At 41.2% G+C, this 17,585-nt stretch overlaps 1 protein-coding gene across 1 annotated transcript in view; it reads right to left on the bottom strand.

The window, feature by feature from the left end:
* Positions 1-13,119, bottom strand: part of AKAP11 (A-kinase anchoring protein 11) — a 62,073-nt gene extending 48,954 nt beyond the window's left edge. Inside the window, exon 1 of the mRNA XM_006083507.3 lies at positions 13,040-13,119. The gene's annotated coding sequence lies outside the window, so the exon portion shown is untranslated. The remainder of the gene's footprint in view (positions 1-13,039) is intronic.
* Between the last annotated feature and the right edge of the window lie 4,466 nt (positions 13,120-17,585).

Raw genomic sequence — 17,585 nt, 5'->3', positions numbered from 1 at the left:
TAATAAAATACCTTTGAGAGCTTAAATCAACTCAGCATTAATCACTCAATATCAACATCTGACCACAGTAACTTGGTCATCATTCAACATTTACTTGCATTAGATGCTATGGATACAGGGGAGAACAGCCAGGAAAATGTTTTATTATAGTAAAGGGTGGGAATGGGAATTGAATTCTAAATCACTAAATAACTAAAAAATTTGAGTCAATAAAGATTTAATGGTTAATTAGTTTCAATCAAACTTGTCTTATAAAAATTACCTAACTGCCCTGGCCGGATGGCTCATTTAGTTGGCACATATTCCATACACCAAAAGGTTTTGGGTTCAATGCCCAGTCAGGGCACACACTCAGGTTTTGGGTTCGATCCCCAGTTGGGGATGTTTCTGTCTCTCTACATTCCTCCTGCTCTCTAAAAAAAAAAATCAATGACCATATCCTGAGATGAGGACTGAAAAAAAAAGAATAACCTTGTAGAAATTTTAAAGACATTCAGTTATTAATATTAATTTTATTATAAAGAGACTTATATGGAAAACCAAACTTCAACCTAGTCCCATTAGAACTGCAAAAAACACTAAATTTTAGCGGAGTTCTAATTTTATATTCTTGTACTATAGACATAAAGCTGAAGTGTGTGTGTGCACCCACACATGCACCTTCCTTTGCAGCAGTTCTCAACCTGTGGGTCGCGACCCCTTTGGCGGTTGAACGACCCTTTCACAGGGGTCGCCTAAGACCATCCTGCATATCAGATATTTACATTACGATTCATAACAGTAGCAACATTACAGTTAGGAAGTAGCAACGAAAATAATTTTATGGTTGGGTCACAACATGAGGAACTGTATTTAAAGGGCCAGAAGGTTGAGAACCACTGCTTTAGAGATTACTAGATTCTAATTTTCAGACAAAGAATTATGATTACATACTATTCTGAACTAAGATAAATCCTAGTGGTCTAACAATAAAATTTGATCAATGACTGGAACTGAAGTAGGACTGCAAGAAAGGAAACAGAGGTCCCCAAAACACATGATAAAGAGAGATACACCAGGATTCAGAAAAGTACCATTTGTGTTCCTGTTCTACCTCTCATTAGCTTTGTTTCCTTTAGGTAAATTGCAGTATCTCTGGATCTGTTTCCTCAATATATATATTACCTCACTTACCCAGAAAGTTTATTATGGGAATCAAATGGAAAATAACTTATAGGAGGCACTTTGGAAATTATAAAACATAGGTAAAATAAAAATTAAAATAATTATGGGGCAAAATGAACAAGAGGACCAAAATTATCAAAACAAGGTGTAAATATAAAGATTTATGTGGCCAAAACAAGAAAATAATCCTTTTATTTATCCCAAGCCAACTCACTCCCCTCCTCACCCCCAGAGTTCTCTTCAACTGCCAGAAGCCCTTAGGCCAATGGACTTGCCTCAAACTTCACCTAAAACATGTAATATAGAGGTCAACACAAGGGTTTCAGAAAACTCTCAAATTCAACTCCCAAGTAAACTGACACCACCTTTCTGGAGGGCAATTTTGAAATGCATATCAAAACCCTGAAAATATTCCTACCCTATGACACAACAATTCTACTTCTGGGAATCAGCAAAGGAAACGATGATTCTGGAGCATCTATGATTCTAACTAAAGTTTATAAAGCACCAAGTGCTTTGCTGAGATTATTAAGTTAATATCTCATTTAATCCTTAGGACTGAATGAGTAGTATTCCAATTTTATAATGAGAAAAACAGGCACGTGGAAATTAAGCAATTCATCCAAGCCCACACAGCAAGCAGTAGAGTGAGGACTCAAATCCAAATCTTCAAACTCTAACAACCAGGTATAAAGGTTTGAAAAGCTGTTCATCACACTTTATCGTAGAGAAAAATAAGCAGCACTCAAGATACCAGAAAAAAGGGAGTTACTGAATAAATTGTCATGCATTCCTGAGATGGTAATGGCAGCCTTTTAAAAACAATAAGGGCAGACGGGAGAGGCACACAAAACATCTTTACTTTCTCTGACTCCTGAAAGGGTGGAGTTGAAAAAAGAGATGGGAAAAAGCAATAACCTTTACAGCTGCTGACAAGAGGCAATATGAGCAAAGATTAAACACTAAATCATTGGAGGGGAAAAAAACTGACCAGTTATCTACATGAGCTGCTCACCTGAAGGTGCGACATGCCACGCCCACCTCAGGGCAGAAGAAAGAGTTCCAATGAGCTTGTGGGGAGGCCTGTGGTGCTCTCAGACAACATCCCAGATCTGACATCTCTAGCTACCCCAGTTCACTCTACCTACAATATTCCTGAGTAGCAAACCTAGATAGAACACTCTTTTCAAAGCAAAACAGAATCCAATACAGACCTATAAAGAAAAGTTTAAAAAATAAATAAAACCAATATAAGGAGGAATATACTAAAGAAAGAAAAAAAAAATCCAGACAAATATAATCATGCCACCCAAAATTTACATTATTTATTTTCAGGATAATACCTCAGAATTTATATTAATAAAAAAGAAACTAAATTTAATTTCACATCTACACTTTTCTTCACTCATTAAAAAAACACAATTATGAACCCTACTCCTTCACTGTGTATATCTTAAACATAAGTCAAACATCTCACAAAGAAAAAAAATCTATCAGAGAATATCTATGCAATGGTCCATAAAAGTGGACCTAACATGAGATTAAATGACTTGCACTCTGGTAAAGAAAAAACAATCACTTTGGAAATGATGCCAAGACAGATGGGGAGAAAGAGTAACAGCAGAATTTCTTCACTATCTTATATAATTAGAGTGTATGCAGTTTTAGACAGATTTCATAAGAGGAGCAAAAATACAGTATTTTTCCTGAGGACACTTCTGTGTTAAAATAATAAACTTTTCATTTAAAGTTTGTTTGTTTTTTTGCTCTGTGACCTATTCTAGGTGAATAAACAAGAGTCCTAAACAGGAAAATACTAATTGTGTTTCTCTATAGTCAAAGAAATGAAAGTGAACCTAAGTCATTTTTTTAAAAAGCAGATCCGAGACAAGAAAGTACAGACAGACAAGGGAAACAAGTCAAAAGTGAGCTGCCAGAGCTCAGGAAAGACACAGGATAGAAAAACAATAATATGAAATCCCTTAGAAACAGCAAAAAGCAGAACACACATTGTTTAAAACACTGGAACACCAAGGAAGTTTTAAGAAATATCACAAAATATAAAAGATAACAAATGAAAGCAATTAAAGAAACAACTATAAAGGGTACAGAAAACAGTATAGGACACTCTGAATAAGTTACACCTATCCTTTGATCCTGCAATTTCACATCTTATCCTACATATATACTTACAAAAATTCACAAAGATATATGTGAAAGAATATTAAAACAAAATAAGATAAAACACCAAAAATAATCTATAAGTCCATCAATTAAAATAAATTATAATATATTCATATTATTACCCAGCTGTTGGAAATAGTTATATCAATACATATTGATATGACAGCATGTCCACAAAATATTAATAGAAAAGACAAGTTACAGAACAGTGTAAATAGTGTGCTCTCTACTTGTGATTAAAAGAAAAATTACAAACACAACTCTTACACACCTATGTATGCACACACCTAGGAAAAATGACAGATACAGACTAAATTCATGATAGTGGTCACTCATGACAATTAAGTTGTTTTTTTAAATGTTATAAAATGTCATATAACATGGGAAGACTAGTGTCCCAGTGCACGGATTCATGCACATTGAAAGGAAATTAATTAGAAGAAATATTTTCATATCGCTATTCGCATCTTGCTAATGAAAAGAAAATAGGATTCTACCGAGTATCCTATCTACCTCCTCCAGGACTTCTGTGAGGATCAAATGAGATGAGGCACAGGAAAACGCTTCACATTTGGTTAAACTGTAAAATGTTTGCACCTGGCTATAAAGCAAGTCGGGTTCCTGGGATAAAGAAATTCCAAGGATGCTAGTCTCTAGGGAGAGAAAGCCAGGTGTTGCTACGTGACATCATTACCTGATGCCCACAGCCACCGTTTCCGGGCTGGGCTGGGCTGTGGGCCACATTTTGTGCCATGGGGTCTTGGCAGTGTTGGCTGCGATTTGGTGGGGTGTCGCTCTGGGGTGGTGGTAGGGCCTGTGTCCCACTTGGGGGAAGCTGAGTGTTGGTTTGTTGGTGCCAGGTCCATGGTGCCATTTATTTTTAAATGGCCAGTGCGTGTCATGGCAGCTCCTGCATTGAGCATCTGCCCCCTGGTGGTCAGTGTGCATCATAGCTACCAGTGGGACAGACAGACACTTAGCCTTTTATATATATAGGTAATAAATTAAGTGAAATAAGGCAGGTTCCAGCATGTTCACATTATCCCCATTTTATGTAAAATCTGTATTACTACATGTCTATATTTTTATGTGCAGTAAAAGAGAACGTATATTAAGGGGTATAAATATTGGTTTTGTCTGGGTAGATGCAATATTGTATGTTTTATTTTTCTGGATGTGCAAACATTCTTTTATAATAAGAAAAACAAATATTTCCCAGTCTTTTCTCCTCTCCTCTGGCCTAAGAAATGTTCAAGACAGCATCATCTACATCTTGGCCTTTTTATAACATGACTTAACCAACCAAGCCCAGGAGTTTCTGAAATGCCTTCCTACTCTTCCATCATCAATAGTGTCCTATCTTGACTCTCTTCCTATTGCACCAGTTCTCAAACTTCAGTACACATAAGGACCAACTTACTTCTAACATCTTCCCCCAACCCCGAAGATCTAGATTCAGGCCTACATGGAAAATAGAAATCTTTATTTTTAATAAGTACTCTTTTATTTCTGATTGAGAAACACATGTCTAGCCATTACATTAGTCACCTTCTCTAAATTCTTTTATAATTTGTTACTCAAATACTAATATTTTCTTTTTTAATCCTCACCAGAGGATATTTTCCTATTGCTTTTCAGAGAGAGTGGAAGGGAGGGAAAGAGGGGGAGGAGAGAGAAACATCAATGTGAGAGAGACACATGGACTAGTCACCTTCCCCACAAGCCTCCACTGGGGGGCGGAATCCAACTCAAAACCCAGGTACTTGCCTTGACCAGGAATTGAACCTTTGACACTCTAATCACTGAGCAACACCAGCCAGGGCCTCAAATACTAGTATTTTCTAACCTCCACCTCGTCCTCTTTGGCATTCATTTTATTTAGTTACCCAAGTTTATATCTACCATTAGTTTTTACTATGCACATAACTCCCTAATATGTATATAAAGGGTGTCCCAAAATTCACACAAGAAGTAACTTTGATAGAAAACACAGGTTTACAATTAAAAATTGTAAATTTTTTATTGATTCATAAAGTATACAGTATAGGGTTATGTATGAAATAGCATATCGGGTAAATGGCCTCCACGGCTTTGCTGGCACATACACTCTTTTGTTGAAATTTTCCATGACCGTTTTGCATAAATGTGGCTGAATTTCGATGAGGCTCATTTTCATCTTTATGGCTTGGTTAATCGACAAAATTGTCGCATGCATTTGGGGTTCAGAAAATCCACGAGTGATTGTTGAGAAACAAATGCATCCACAACGTGTCACTGTTTGGTGCGGATTTTGGGCTGGAGGCATCATCAGACCATTCTTCTTCGAAAATGCGGCTGCTCAGGCAATAACAAAAGAGTGCATATGTGCCAGCAAAGCTGTGGAGGCCATTTACCCGATATGCTATTCCATACATAACCCTATACTGTATACTTTATGAATCAAAAAAAAATTTACAATTTTTAATTATAAACCTGTGTTTTCTATCAAAATTACTTCTTGCATGCATTTTGGGACACCCTTTATATCTTCAGTACACTTTGTGAACTTTAGTTTCAGTTCCTTATGTTCAGTTTTCTGTTAGGTACTTCTGAGTAAATGTCTCAACTACCCCAAAATTAGTATGTTTGAAAACTGAATGAACTTTTCTCTCTAAACAGTCACCTCCTGCATTCTTTGTATCAGGAAGAGTCAGTAAACCAATTAAGCCAGTAAGCCAAGCTAGAAACTGACCTTCCCCTCAATTGCTACAGACTACCACATCTAGTAAATCACCAAGTCCTGACCCATCCTCCTCCTAAACTTTCATCAAATCTACTGTTTCTTGCATCAGCTGAACTGCTACTGACTCTTCATGAATGTTCAAGGGCCTCCCTAGGAAGGCTTGGCTCATCTCCTTGCCCAAACAGTAGCCACCTCCTTTATGCTGCCAAAGTGGTTTGTACTTTATTTCTCTGGTGCAAATGTTTGCATGCTTCCCTCCTATTGTGAGTTCCTTGGAGATAAAAGTGTTTTATTGTATTTGCATTTTAACACTTGGAGTGCGGGGAAACGAGTTAAGTCGGCTCGCGTGAATTGCGCGTACTCCGCGGGAGCCATCTTTAACTCGGTTCATATAGATTTGCGGTGGAGTGCGGGAAACGTGTAAACTCGGGCCGATTGTAACTGCGTATTACCAAATATTTGTTTGTAACCCACCCTTTTGGTGGATGGAACAAAACCAAAAGACAGAGCCATCTTATATTTTGGCGGGAAATTCACCCGCACTCCAAGTGCTAACACAGTAAGATTCAAACATCTGCTCAATTAATAAATAAAAAGTAATTCTTTTTAAAGTGCAAAGTATGCCTTTAAATGTTTAAATGGGTACATTTAATGAATTATTTGAGAAAATAAGACTACAATAATTTCTAATTTTATAATATTTGAGAAATATTTACAATACGTGCTCCAAACATACATTCTGACAAATACCAAACAAATGGCCAAGTGTTAAAAATTAATATTCTGTTCAATATGACTATAACAATACAAGACAAAATACGTAAAACATTGGTTTTCAAACATTACACAATAGGCAAAGCACGACTATGATCCGGCTACATCCTTGTCACAACATAGGGAAAGGAAAGCCAAACTGGCTGGCAGTCTCACCTAGCTGCAGAGACAAAGATCAGAGTTTGTGAAGGCCAAAGTGTCTAGAATTTGTAGGGCAGAGTACTGGAGAGAGAGCTCAGGAAGAGTAAGAGCTTTAGAAATGTGCAGATGAGTTCCCCTAGAGTCCCTGGCTCAATATTGATCTGTGCAGAGTATCTGAGGTTGGGAAAATAACTACCAAAGAGCAATAGGCCAAACAATACCTGGATCCAGCCAGGACTTGGAATACTTTGCATTCTCACCAACCAAAGTGGAAAAACCCTGAAATATATCAGGCAATGGATGGACTCCTAGAGACTAGGAAAAAACGGGATCAAGAGAGAATCCAAAGGGACAACCATAATAAAGTGTTCCTGGGGAGGTAAACAAAGAACCACAAAAAGGTAGCAGTCTGAAAAGCAGGTGAGGTAGATTTGGATTTAGACAAATTTACTGTGATTAAATTCAAGAAATAGTTTTAAATATGAAGTGGTCATCACTAGACTTTTAAACTCCTGAGAGTGGAAATTATATTCTTTCTTTTTTAATATGCTTTATTGATTTTAAAGAGAGAGGGAGAGGAAGAGAGAGAAACATCGATCTGAGAGAGAAACATCAATCGGTTTTTTCCACATATGTCCCAACCAGGGACCAAACACACAACCTGAGGATGTGCCCTGATCTGGACTAGAACTGGTGAACTTTTTGATGCACAAGACTAACACTCAACCAACTGAGCCACACAGGCCAGGGCAGAAATTATATTCTTTCATCTCTGAATGCTGTAGAAGCCCATATCATAGTACCTGCCAGAGTGTACTCAGTAATATATACATCCTTATACTGTGCCAGCCAGGCACTGCTTAAATGCTATTAAACAGAATTCAGATTTCTCACAACAGAAGTTGCTGTTATCATACCCGTTTTACATATAAGGAAAATGAGGCACATAACAGTTACATAATTTGCCCTAAATCATATATCTAGGAAAATCTGTCCTGAAAGAAAACATTGCTTAAAACAAGTTCAATAAAGTTCTAGGGGAAAAACTCAAAACTGCAGGATGTTAAATACATCAGAGGTACCCTTCCTTTCCTCCCTGTCCACACCCCTTTCTTAGAGAACTTTCGGTACTCAGTCTAAAAAAGTACAAACTGTGAGACACACCTAAGTCTCCTCTCCATCCATTTTCCCATTTTCATCTTCCCCCAACCACAGCCCACTGAACTGGAAGTGGGTACCTAACCAATCAGATTCTCTCTTTAGAAATTCAGAATTCAGATACAGAGGTATTTGTTGAGAATCATACTTCAATATCAAAGTGAGTCTGGTGTTGGCACCATGACAAATCAACGTTTCATGCAAACCAAAGTTATGGGAAAGCAGAAACCAGGAGCTTTAAAGAGAGGGACAATCTGAAAAAAAAACACACACAAAAAAGTGGGACATAACAGAGTACTAGTAGCAGAAAATAGAGTAGCAGAGAATAAGACCATGAATTCCCAGGAAAAAACTAGAAGACTAACCCTCTGAAGATATTTTGGTTCCTAGGACACTGAGCTGAAGTAGACTTCATACAATAGACTTTAGAGGCAGTCATCTATCTGACAAACACCTTTTTTTAAGTAAGTTAATTCAAATGGGTTTTTGTTCCTCACAAATAATCCTCAAGACATTAAAAGAGGTCAATGAAAAAAGACTGAGTAAGCAACTACTATGCTCTTCCCAATACTTTTTGAGGTACGTTAACTCTCTTTTCAGGATGAGGAAAAAGAGGCTCAGTAATATTTATAGATCTGCCAGATTCCAAAACCTAAAACTCTTTACAATTTACCTCATTTTCACTCAAGTAAACATACTCCCTGTTTCAGGCCACTACGTTACCTCTTACTTCTTCCCATGAAACATTCTCAGATTAATCCAAAAATGTTAAAAATATTTTCTCCTTTTATCCTGCCAAGTTTCTAATCTATATACAGGGTGGAGCAAAAGTAGGTTTACAGTTGTGAGTACATAAAACAAGAGTTTATTCTTGTACTATTATTTAATACTAGAGGCCTGGTGCAGGAAATTCGTGCACAGGTAGGGTCCCTAGGCTGGCCGGAGATCAGGGCTGATTGAGTCTTCTGGCTGCTGTCCAGGGCCTTCTTTCCGCTGCCGTTGCCAGCTGCTGGCTGCCAGCAGGGGCTTCCTGTGTTTCACGCCACCCCTGGTGGTCAGCACACGTCACAGCGAGTGGTCAAACTCTCAAGGGGACAATTTGCATATTAGGCTTTTGTTATTTAGGACTAGAGGCCTGGAGCACGGATTTGTGCACCAGTGGGGTCCCTCGACCTGGCCTGCACCCTCTCACAATCCAGGACCCCTCAGGAGATGTCAGAGAGCCAGTTTCGGCCCGATCCCCACAAGCCAGGCCGAGGGACCCCACCAGCGCACAAATCCATGCACCGGCCTCAAGTATGGACCTCAAGTTATGCGTATAAGATCTTTGGTTAATCTCTTCCCTCCCCCTTCCGAGATTCATCATGTCATGTTTCCATGCCTGTGGTTTCCGCTCCTGCATTAAGCGTCTGCCCCCTGGTGGTCAGTGCCTGTCATAGCTACCAGCCAGCCAGCCAGTCCCTTGGACTTTTATATATATAGACTAGAGGCCCCTTGCAGGAAGATTCCTGCAAGAATAGGGCTTCCTGTGGCCAGAGCGAAGCAGAGAAGGGAGCGAAACCCACCGAGGCAGGCTTCGCTCCCGCTTGCTTCCCTCCCGCCTCCGCCACCCCACTTGCTTCTCCGCAGCTTCGCTCCCTTCTGCAGCGCTTGGCTTCCTTCTACATTGTCTTCAGTCTTCGCTCTGTGCCTGTGTATGCAAATTAACCACCATCTTTGTTGGGTTAATTTGCGTACTCAGCTGGCTGGTGGGTGTAGCGGAGTGACACCAATTTGCATGTTCTCTTTTATTAGTGTAGACTAGAGGCCCGATAAACGAAGATTCATGCAAGAACGAGCCTTCCTTCTCCTGGCTGCCAGCACCACCTTAGCTCTGGCCGGAGCCTGCCTTTCTGTCTTCCCACGCTGCCCAGAGGCCCAGAGTGGCTGAGGCGGTGCGGAACACCTGCGTCCTGCCCCCGGCTGCTCGGCGCCTGCATATGCAAATTAACCCGCCATCTTTGTTGGGTTAATTTGCATAGTCACTCCGGATTAGCTTGTGGGTGTCATGAAGGTACAGTCAATTTGCATCTTTCTCTTTTATTAGTGTAGGCTGAAATATTTTCTATGCAAACTGTAAACCTACTTTTGGCCCACCCTGTATTTCAAATGCCTCAGTTTCTAGTAAATATTTTAAAATAAAATGAACTTTTATGTATAAAAGTTTGGTCTGTTTTTAAACTGACAAAGTATTTTTCTTTTCTTTCCCCACTTCACCAATATAGACACCCTTAACTCAAGCCCAAGCTAAGCTGGTAACTTTTCCTGACCTGCCCCCACTCCTTGTTCTGTCCAAGTTGTTCATTTTATTATTAAAAGGTAGGTGACTTGACAGAAAAAGAACAAATTCAGCTTACTTAAATAATTATTCTACCCAAAGTTACTTCAATTACTTTTCAAAGGCAAGACAAAATAACTAACACTTGCATCCTAAAAGCTTGAAACCCTTGCCAAAAGGTTATAAAGACCAGTAAAAATAAATAAAATAAGTCCGTTTTTCTATCCCTGAATATCACTTTGCCAATATGGAATGGGAAGGAACTTTTTTAATATAGATGGGTCTCTTTTTCCCATTCTCAAAAAGACATTTCTTAAGTTTTTCACATTTTCTCCAAGTATAGACAGAACTCCACTGACTATTTATAAGTGAAAACTTCCCTAAAAATGAGCAATAATGTATCATCTGATTGGGTTTGATTTCCTTTTCTAGAAGGTAAGTTCCTAGAATTAAAAAATATGTATATAATATTTACATATATACATATTAAATGTACTATCCTTCTTCCAGCCTCTAAAGCAAAAGACTTCTTCAGTTTCTAGACTTACCCCAGGAGATCAGAAGCTAGAGAATTTCTCACTGTGGTTCAGGGTCTTCGGCAAGTACCATATCACTAGTCTTTATCAATAACACAGTTATGTGGGTACATAGGGACATACACTAATGACTAGTTACCAGTTCAGCTTGGGATCCCATTTGTCCCAACTGCCCTACATTCTTTGACCTCTCACAAACTGCTCTGTTATAGCTGCAACTAACAGTGAAATTCACTGGCAACCCTTGCAGCAGTGCTGCTAGAAGGAACATAAAAAGTATGGAAACCAGGGTATTACGTGGAAACGAACTGTGTTTTAAAAGATTCATTAAATCACAATATTTTAAATGTCCTAATCATGCGCTGAGAACTATACTTCCATTTACTCTAAAATAGTAATTAAAATCATCTTTGCATTATCAAGAACCCCGTATTTTCTGAGTATTTCCACACATATCAAAATCACTATCAATCATTATAACATCCCTAACAAGGTGGGAAGAAGCTAAGGAAAGCTTACATGCTTTGCAAGGGACTGAATAATCACAAAGCTGAAAAGAGAACCTGAATTCTTAACTCACGTTTGCACCAGGCCAGTAGATGTCTCAGCAGTATTTCTCGTCCTGAAATTTCCTTAACATCTTAAGCCAAATCACCTTCAGTTTAATAAGGCTTTAGAGCACGGGGTTAAGCAGAAGAAAAGAATTGTTACCAAATCATATTACGGTGGTGGTTTAGATTGTATTCCTATAGTCTTTTTGTCAACGTTTTTAATACTTTGGTCACATCTATGTGTTTGTTTTTTTATAAAGCAGCTTAGGTGCCTGGAATAACAGACGTATACTCAATCCATTCGGAATACGGATGACCAGCATTTAAACGACTAACAGCCTTAGAGAAAATCTGACCGAAAATGCAAATTTCAACCCTCTGAGGAGCTGCTTGACGCCTTCCATTTCTGCCACACGGGTTGCGCCTGGTTCCAGGGCTCAAGGATTCTGACAGTGAAGGATGCTGCTGTTCGGGGACAAAGTGCAACGTCCTCTCCCTCCTGCACACCCTCCTGTGCGCGCACCACGCACACAATCTAAGCACACGCCCCACCACGCACCGAGCGAACACGGCTCTGAAGACCACCCGGGGGATGGGAGCTGAACTTGTCACTCAAAGGACTGCAGCTCCGCCGCCGCCGCACGCTGGACCCCGGGAGGACTCTTCAGCCCCTGTACACACACACCCTCGCCCCGTGCCCCAGGCTTCCCCCCTCCGCCCCGCTCCTCCCTCCGCTGCCTCCTCCCGCCCTCCTCCCACATCCAAGCGAAGGCGCAGCTCAGAGCAGCCCCAAGTCGGAGCAAAGGCTGCGGACAGGCGGAGGCTGGGGCGCCGGAACTGGGCCGCTCCATCCCTCGCGGCCCCACATCCCGCCGCCGCCGGCAGACACGCGGCGAAGGGACCCGCACTCAGCTCACCTGAGGACCGCAGCCTCCGCAGCCCACAGGCTTATCACTAGCCCGCAACGACCCGGCGCGCGAGCTGCAGAGCGGCACACGCCCCGCCCGCTCTGCTCCCAGCCCTCCCCCTCCCCGCCCCGCGGCCCGCCCCCGCCCTGCCCACCCCGGCTTTAGCCGCCGCAGCTCTGGCCCGCACCACCGCCGAGTCCCCACGCCTCCCACTCACTCTCGCGAGAGGGCGCGCCACCCTCTCGCGAGAAGAACCTCGTGACCTAGCCCGCGCAAAAGTGGGTGGGCTTTTAAAAAAGCCAAGAAAAGAGAAAAGCTTCTCACGTGCTCCGCGGCGGCGAGTGGCGCGGCCTCCACGTCACGTGAGGTGGAGACGGCCTCTCCATTGGCCAGAACCCGCACAGCCGTGGGAGCTTTAAACTCCGGCTAACCTATGAACCTGCGGCGAACGTCTTGCGCGCTTCCTGATCCGTTACCTTGGAAACCGTTTAACCCTTTCCTCCGGCAAAGCACCTCAAGCGTTGGCTTGCTCGGTGGGTTTGGATCCAGGCCCTGCCTCCGTCCCTGGGACCCCTCAGTCTTACCGCCTGGGGTCCGCTGGACTCCTTCTCCGTCACAAGCAAGCTTCGCTTTCTTCTCACTCCGGGCCCTTTCCCAAGCGGCAGCCCCACCAACGCCGACCGCTCAAGTGCGGCTCATCCCTCCGGTGGCTCCGCCCCTTCTCCTCAGCATCTCCCCGAAGGACCACTCAGAGCTCACCAGCCAACAGCCCTACGGAACCGCGACCGTTAGCATCCGGGAGCCTCGGGGCCCTAGTGCTCATCGCGACGTCTCCACGCGCATCGGACTCGGGGGTAAAAGCATTGGCCACGGAGATGGCGAGCCCCGGGTGGAAGCTGGTGTGAGCATTGCCCTGAGAATCGGGAGGCCAGGCCAGTCAAGCTGCGCCTCCTCAAGGGCATCTGTTCCTCGGGGTGGACGTACCTGGCAGATGAGAAAGACGCGTTTAAGAGTATCGCATCCTACCCTGACCGGTTTGGCTCAGTGGATAGAGCGTCCGCCTGCGGACTGAAGGGTCTCGGGTTCGATTCCGGTCAAGGGCATGCACCTTGGTTGCGGGCACATCCCCAGTAGCTGATGTGCAGGAGGCAGCTGATCGATGTTTCTAACTCTCTATCCCTCTCCCTTCCTCTCTGTAAATAATCAATAAAGTATATTTTTTTTAAAAAAAAGAAGATTGGGAGACGTGTAACCAATGTGAGAGACAGTCCTGAAAGACTTAATTTCCAATGACCTTGACATTCCTCTTTTAAAATCCATTAGGTCAGAGCCCTAGTGCTGTTTACTGCCTTTTGTTGAAAACAGCTGGACAAGTATTCAGTTACTGTTACTTAATCACAATAGGATAAATAGATGGGATTTTTTTTTTTGTAGTTGTTATTTTTGGGGAAACGAATGGCCCAAAAGAAAAGTCACCTTCCATCTCCTTTCCCCTCCAGTGACACCACGCCGGTAAGCACCTCTTCTAATCTTAAAGTCAGTTCTAAGCAAAGGCAACATAAAGTGATACTCAATAAAGACATTTATTCCTAAGTATGACACTTGAAAAGATAGAGGTTGAAGGTCAGAAAATGAAGGCGTTTTCCTAAAACAGAAATCCAGAGAGTTGAGTTCCCACGGGAAAACCTCTCAGTAGCTGGTGAGGCAATCAAATCACGGTGCCTTATCCTCGAGGCTCAGCTTCCTCATACACAAAACACGGCACCTTTAACCAGCCTGCACCCAGGTGGGTAAGCCTGAATTCCACTTCGGTACGCACAACAGTAAGACGAAAGCCAGGAAAGGAAATGAAGTGCATTTTTATAAAAACCTAATAGTCAACAGCACAAATCAAATGAAATTGGACACACGCGCGCGCGCGCACACACACACACACACACACACACACACACACACACACGCTGAGGGACTATGAAACTGGTTAATACAGACGCCAGGAATGCTTCCCTAAGAAACCTTGGCCTTCTCCACGTGCGAAAGCAAACGCATCGCCACCTGCTGAACCTCACATTTCCTTTCTCTACAGCTATTTTGAACCTATGATGTATTCAATAAATAATGATTCATATGTTCCTAATCAAGATTTTAAAAATAGAAAATAAATGTTTACAAGGCAATATCTTAAAGTTTAACAATGTTAATGAAAATAAGATTTTAAGAAAACTTATAGGGTTAGTTTTTCAAAGGAAATTACTAAAAAGAGAAACGGTGTTATTTTCACAAATTAAGACCACTCTTAAAAGACTGAAAGAATTGAGCACTCTTTTGGTGCCTTTTGCAGTTCTGGTGTGATTACCTGAAACAGCTGCTTGGTACTGCCAATTTAGATGAACAATGGGCTCAACTCTACCATTCTAACATGTATTAATAGAGCCATAAATCCTCCCAACTCACCCTAGCAAGACAGTCATTGTCGTCAATTATTTGGAGTACAATGAAGATAACATCAGAAGAAATTTAGGATTGAGATCCATTTTTATAGATACCCCTAGTTCCTGATTCTTTTTTAAATTATTTTCTTTTTTAACAGCTTCATTGAGATATAATCAGATACCATACAATTCACCCACTTAAAGTGGTTTATTTATGCATGCATGCATGCATGTATATTTTCAGAGTTGTGCAGTCATCACCAACATCTAACTTTAGGACAATTTTGCCCCCCGACCCCCACCCCTCCAAGAAACCTTATACCCATTAGCAGTCCATTCCCTACTTCATCTCTAACCCTAAGCAACCAATAATCTATTTTGTGTCTTCATAGATCTGCCAATACAGTACATTTCATATAAATGGAATTATACAATATGTCATTGTTTGTGTCTCACTTCATTTACTTAGTATAATGTGTTCAAGGGTCATCCATGTAGCATGTATCAGTACTTCATTTCTTTTCGTTGCCAATTGTATGGACATTTGTAATTCCATTGTATGGACATTTCACATTTTATTTATCAATTTACCAGTTAATAGACATTTGGGTTGTTTCCACTCTTTGGCTATTATGAATAATGCTGCTTTGAACATTTGTATACAGTTTTGTATGGATGTTGCTTATTCTTTTAATACTTTTAAAATAAAATGCATACAGTTTACAAAGTCCATATTTCTTTTCCTAGCACAGTTGCTTTGCTCCTAGCTTTGTCTTTTTTGCCTACTGTTTGAGGTATGTGCACTCTATCCCCATGGGGTTGGCATTTCACATCTGACCATGCCACTCCCCTGTTCAAACCCTTCAATGGCTTCCTATGGTTCTACCCAAGATCTACCTAACTTTCTCCTCTGCTCTCATATCATTCTCCCTCTCAGACAGTTCTCCTTTCAGTTCCTCAAATAGGGCCAGACCCTCCCTGCTTCACAGCCTTCCCACAAGCTGTTCCTTCAGTATCGAATGTCCTTTCTCTGTCCATCCTCCTTAGCCTCTTGAAGGCCCATGAATCCTTCAGCATTCAGCTCTACTCTCATTTCCTCAAGAACTCTTGTCCTGACTCCCCCGACTAAGTAAGCTCCTCCTTATCTATAACTCTACTTTTTCTTCAAAGCATTTATCAACTTACAATGATTTTTATTTGAGTGATTACATATTTAGTTTTTTTTTGTTTTTTTTTGTTTTTTTTTTATTTTTCGCTAAAAGTATTACAAAGGGTATTACATAAGTGTCCTTCTTTTCCCCCCCACCCTTGACAAGCCCCTGCCCTCCCTTACCCCCCAGTGTCTTATGTCCATTAGTTATGGTTATATGGATGCATACAAGTCCTTTGGTTGATCTCTTATTCCCCTCCCTCCTGTCCCCCAACCCTCCCTGGCCTTCCCACTGCAGTCCGACAATCGGTTTGAGGCAGCTCTGCCACTGTATTTATTATTGTTCAAAAGTTTGTAATGGTCTTAATTATCCATGAAAGAGTGAGATCATGTGGTATTTTTCCTTCATTGACTGGCTTGTTTCACTTAGCATAATGCTCTCCAGTTCCATCCATGCTGTTGCAAATGGTAAGAGTTCCTTCTTTTTAACAGTAGCATAGTATTCCATCGTGTAGATGTACCACAGTTTTCTAATCCATTCATCTACTGATGGGCACTTAGGCTGTTTCCAGATCTTAGCTATGGTGAATTGTGCTGCTATGAACATCTGGGTGCATATATCCTTTCTGATTGGTGTTTCTGGTTTCTTGGGATATATTCCTAGAAGTGGGATCACAGGGTCAAATGGGAGTTCCATTTCCAATTTTTTGAGGAACCTCCATACTGCCTTCCATAGTGGCTGCACCAGTCTGCATTCCCACCAGCAGTGCACAAGTGTTCCTTTTTCTCCACATCCTCTCCAGCACTTGTCGTTTGTTGATTTGTTGATGATGGCCATTCTGACAGGTGTGAGATGGTACCTCATTGTTGTTTTGATTTGCATCTCTCGGATGATTAGTGACTTTGAGCATGTTTTCATATGTCTCTTGGCTTTCTGAATGTCCTCTTTTGAAAGGTGTCTATTTAGATCCTTTGCCCATTTTTTGATTGGATTGTTTATCTTCTTTTTGTTAAGTTGTATGAGTTCCCTATAAATTTTGGAGATTAAGCCCTTATCAGATATGACGTTGGCAAATATGTTTTCCCACGAGGTGGGTTTTCTTGTTGTTTTGTTGATGGTTTCTTTTGCTGTGCAGAAGCTTTTTATTTTGATGTAGTCCCATTTGTTCATTTTCTCTTTAGTTTCAACTGCCCTAGGAGCTGTATCAGTGAAGAAATTGTTTTGGCATATGTCTGAGATTTTGTTGCCTTTGTATTCTTCTAGAATTTTTATGGTTTCCTGTCGTACATTTAAGTCCTTTATCCATTTTGAGTTTATTCTTGTGTATGGTGTAAGTTGGTGGTCTAGTTTCATATTCTTGCATATATCTGTCCAGTTTTCCCAACACCATTTATTGAAGAGACTATCTTGGCTCCATTGTATGTTCATGCCTCCTTTGTCAAAAATTAATTGAGCATATTGGTTCGGGCTAATTTCTGGACTCTCTATTCTATTCCACTGATCTATATGTGATTACATATTTAGTTAATGTCTGCCTCCTCTATTAG

This window comes from Myotis lucifugus, unplaced genomic scaffold (genome assembly GCF_000147115.1).
Source record: "Myotis lucifugus unplaced genomic scaffold, Myoluc2.0 scaffold_7, whole genome shotgun sequence".
NCBI classification, from domain to species: Eukaryota; Metazoa; Chordata; class Mammalia; order Chiroptera; family Vespertilionidae; genus Myotis; species Myotis lucifugus.
The sequence above is the reverse complement of the archived record's forward strand: the minus strand, read 5'-3'. Positions and strand labels throughout refer to the sequence as shown.